Source organism: Tupaia chinensis, unplaced genomic scaffold (assembly GCF_000334495.1).
Source record: "Tupaia chinensis unplaced genomic scaffold, TupChi_1.0 Scaffold142061_1, whole genome shotgun sequence".
Taxonomy (NCBI): Eukaryota; Metazoa; Chordata; class Mammalia; order Scandentia; family Tupaiidae; genus Tupaia; species Tupaia belangeri.
The window spans coordinates 44,088-48,805 of record NW_006201913.1 but is presented as its reverse complement, the minus strand read 5'-3'; the positions used below and the strand labels follow the sequence as shown (position 1 = coordinate 48,805).

Here is a 4,718-nt window from a genome sequence, read left to right as displayed (position 1 = left end):
GGCGTTCAGCTGCCTCTCCAGGGCCGGCGTGTGGCCTGTGGATCAGCAGGCTGAAGCGGAAAACAAGGTCTGAGAACTTGCAACTTGAGAAGATGATGGTTACCAGCCCTGCATTGCCTCAGGGAAGAACAGGAACTACTCTACCATTCTTGAAGTGAAGGTACTTAATGAGAATAGGACAGTGTGGAATGGGGTAAGTGAAGAGAAGAGGATAGAGAAAGATAGCAAGTGAACAATAGAGAGACAGGACGTTAGTGAGAAACAGATAGGGCTTATTTACTGTTGATGATGACATGTATAGAATTCTCAACAGGATTGGTCTGAGAAGTGGTTCATGACGAGCAAAGTATTTTTAAAAAGCAAAACGAGAAACAGCAATTGACTGTTTTATAAAAATAATTAGAATAATAAAGATAATGATTGGGGAAAACAGAAAAGATATGGAATGTTGAAGTGGGGAGATTAATGTCTCTGTACTGACTGACGTGCATGGCATTCCCTTTTGAAGAAACAATGTAACACACAGTAAAGTTATATGTAATCCAATGTAATATGAAGAAGATATGATGATAAAAAATAAAAAATAAAAAAAATACAGAAATATGTACAAATATACTCATTTCAAAAATTTCTTAAGAGACCCAAAAGTCATTGCACGTCTCATCACAACTCTGATTCTACTTTTCCTATTTCTTTAACTGCAAATTCCTGTGGACACTTTCTAATTTGACTAATCATTCATTTCTCCCATTCTATCTTTACCCTCATCCAATTTGGTGTCTATTCCTATCAGTAAACTGTCCACGATGATGTCTGCATTGGCAAATCTGACAGATATGTGGTTATTTAACATATTAAATAAATTGATGATAAATAACAGGCTGACAAGTAACCAAGTGCATCAGTCACTCGGCTCTTGCTAGGCTGGTTGGACTCTCAGGTGACCTCAGCTAGATGCTCTTGGCATCCATTATCTTTGAACTGGTCCTGTGATGTCTAGCAGGGTCTCAGACTCACCTGTATAGGGTCTCAGAGAGGACAGTCTTCATGTGGATATGTAAGTTTCTCCCTGGGTTGCTTATGATGGAGACTGAAGCTCTGTCTCCAGACAAGACACATGGTCCCCTATCCAGACTAGAGATTCAGAAATCATCAACTATGTCTTGTCCAGCCCAAGGCTGTCTTCCTTGAGGGACAATGACAAATGAAATATTTACAGCTCCCTATATCTGCCCATTAGGTCCATGTCCTCCTTATAACCACAACCTCTTAGTAGCTGATTTCTCTTGTGGGCACTGGTCAGGAAAGCATGAAAAATGTTCCTACTGATCTGTTGTTCTGAAAGGCCAAATAGAAAATATGATGAATCCAGTCTTTACTCCATGTTCTCTGTGAACTCTCCTGCCTCCTAAGGTCATTTACACTTTCACTAACCGTGAGTTAAAATTTAATTGTCATGGGTCAGCAGGTGGAATGGAGGTTGAGGTGCTGTATCCCACATGACTGACTGCACAGTTTGAGTCCTGGACCCAGCAACTTGAAAATCATACTGGGCACATTTTCAAATTTGTCCAAAATCCTAAGGAAGCTGGAGGAGAAGGGATTGTAGTGTGGTCATCCCTCCTCGGGAGGGGTTTCTCACTTTCCCTTTCTCTCTCTCTTTTTTTTTCTCTCTCTCTGGTGAGTACACTCAACCTATAACAAAACTAAAAAAAAAAAGAAAGAATAAATTATAAAAGAAAAAACTGACTGTATTGATAGTTTTTTAGAGGTAGCTAGGAGAAATTAAAAGGACATCATTGTTTTTACAGAAAAATTGTGACCTGGAATCAAACTACTAGGATGGGAATTCAATCTCTTGTGACTCATCCTTTGATCACAAATTTCAAAGAGAATCTTGAGCAAAAAGGAAACATATACTGGATGATACTGATATTTGTTCATCCACTGTTCCTTCAGCAATTATGTCAAAACTTAAAAGGGGGGATAATTCATTTTAAGCACTTCAAAAAGTTGTAATTATAGCCAACAGTGGAAATGTTCAAGGAGAAACAGGAAGATATTTAATGAAACAGCATAAAGCACACACGTCTGTGGGAGGTTGTGCATCAGTGAGTCTGCTGAGGCTATTTTTCATGAGTCTCTTACTATTGCCATCTTAGGTGCAGAGAGCAAACAATTACAAAGGCCACAATTAGCTCCCCTTCAAAAACCTCACCTTCAAAACCATACTCTGATTGGCCACTTCCCATAGCAAATCGGTGAGCTTAGAATCCCTCAGATTTTCATATCTGGCACCTCATGATTGGTCCACAAAGCAACCAATCATAACCCACTTTTACTATCCTTCATTCAACCAATCATGGCCCACCAACCAGTATATAACCAACCATGATCGCTGGCCCGTAATCGCCAGACGACACTGAAGCCCCTGAAGAGTTGTGACACCGTGTCGTCTCCAGACGATCCTGAGCTGCGACACCACATCGTCTCCGGACGACCCTGAGCTGTGACGCCGAGTAGTCTCCAGATAACCCTGAGCTGTGACGTTGCATTGTCTCCAGACGACCCTGAACACTGTGTCATCTCTGTGCTGCCCACAATAAAGAGATGACCCTGAAGAGACACTGTGTTGTCTCTGTGCTGTGACAGAGTGCCGTTTGTCTTGTCTCTCACTCCTTCCCTCAGGAAACCTGTTCGACTCTCCCGTGGGCCAGGACACTTGGCGCCTGGACACAGACCTGAGAATGAAGGCTCCAGTGCAGAGCAACCCAGAAAAGCCAGTGGAAATCACAGAGGGATGAAGAGAAGACATCCTGGTAAGTATTTACTTACGTTTTATTTTAAGTACGGGTAATAATGGGACAAAAGCTTAGCACGAAATATCCATTCAGAGCTTAATAGAAACCCTTGGCATTATGCTCATTAAGGGAGAGCAGATCATGCGAAATGATCAACTCCAGGAGGAGGCTATAGCCACCTCAGATCTAACCGAGGATTCTAAAATTGAAAAAGAACAGGGAGAGGATCTTATTTCCCTAGATAGTGAGGAAGAAGTTAAAAGCCCCAAAAGTGAGACAAAACCAAAAAAATCTAAAAAATTAAAAAAGAAAAACAACCGTAAGGCTCTACAAGAGCCAAAGAAAGAAGAGTCATTATCTAGTTCAGAGGATGAAATCTTAGAGGCCAAGGCTGACCAATGCAATAATCCAAATTGGCTGTCTGAAGAAATTTTAGAAACTTAGTCAGTTAAGTACAGTAATTCAAAATGGGTACCTGAGAAAGAAACTTCAGAAATGGAGGCAGGCAGGTACCATAATTCAAAATGGCCTCCTATCAAAAAATTACCGCCACTCTACAACTTGGTCACATCTGCACCACCTTTGATGCCGGTTTTTGACCCTAGGGAAGAGATTTTGAATAAAATAAAACAATTAAAAGAACAGATTCAATTAGAAAAAGAACACCAGGAACTAATATCACAATTAGAGAAACTAAAAACCAATACAGACAAAGAAACAAAACTAATTCAGGGATCACATATGACAGACTTTGAGACATTCCCTGTTATGAAAAATACAGATCCCCAAAGACAGGTCTGGCTCCGTCACAGCGGGTTTGACTTTAAAATAGTAAAAGAAATTAAGGCGGCGGGTCACCCAATATGGAGTTACTGCTCCGTATACCTTAGCTATAGTTGAAGCTATTGCTGAGGACTGGCTTATACCATCTGATTGGCCAACATTACTTTGTTTGGAAATCAGAATATGTAGAGGCTTGTAGAGAAACTGCCCACTGCAACGCCCAAGCCAATAACAACTGGATGGCCAAAATGTTAATAGGAGAAGGAAATTATGTGCACCATGAAAATCAAATGCAGTATGACCCAGGGCTCTTTTCACAAATTCATGCAGCAGGCATAAAGTCCTGGAAAAAACTCCCTGTCAAAGGAGATTTGAGCACTTCCCTTACTCACATTAGACAAGAGCCTGAAGAACCTTTTTCTGGCTTTGTACATCGATTAATTACCATGTCAGAAAAAATATTCGGTAATGCTGATGCAAGTACAGACTTTATAAAACAACTGGCGTATGAAAATGCTAACGCTTCTTGTCAGGCAGCTATTAGACTGCACAGAAAAAGGACGGACCTGACGGTACATACGTCTGTGTTCAGAGATTGGATCAGCATACCAACAGGGATTGGCCATGGCCCCTGCCCTTCAAGGGTACATCGTCTGCCAATTCCTTGACCACAATAATCGAGGTAATTTTTTAAAATGCGGTCACCCAGGACACATGGCAAAACAGTGTAAAGCAAAAAATATAAAGGTTAAGCACAGAATTAACCCCTTGAGCTATGCAGTAAATGCCAGAGGGGATGTCATCCTGACAACGAGTGCAGGTCCAAAACAGATATCCATGGCAGACCACTCATTCACTCTCAGGGAAACAGAAACAGGGGCCAGCCCCAGGCCCTGAGACATAAACAAGTTTTTCGGGAGATGCAAATTGTTCCAACAACCAATCCATTTCAGACCTCTCCAGAGCAACTGCAGGAAGCACAGGGCTGGACCTCTGTTCCACCACCCACACAGTATTAACTCCTGAGATGAGGGTACAGGCCTTGCCCACCGGAATCTTTGGCCCTTTACCTCCAAACACCTTTGCAATACTTATAGGTCGTAGTAGTGCCACTATGGAGAGACTTCAAATCTT

The 4,718-nt window shown here is 41.6% G+C and overlaps 1 pseudogene; it reads right to left on the bottom strand.

Annotated features, from left to right (window-relative positions):
* The window catches only part of LOC102468280 (olfactory receptor 7A10-like), an 8,433-nt pseudogene extending 5,878 nt beyond the window's left edge, over positions 1-2,555 (bottom strand).
* Between the last annotated feature and the right edge of the window lie 2,163 nt (positions 2,556-4,718).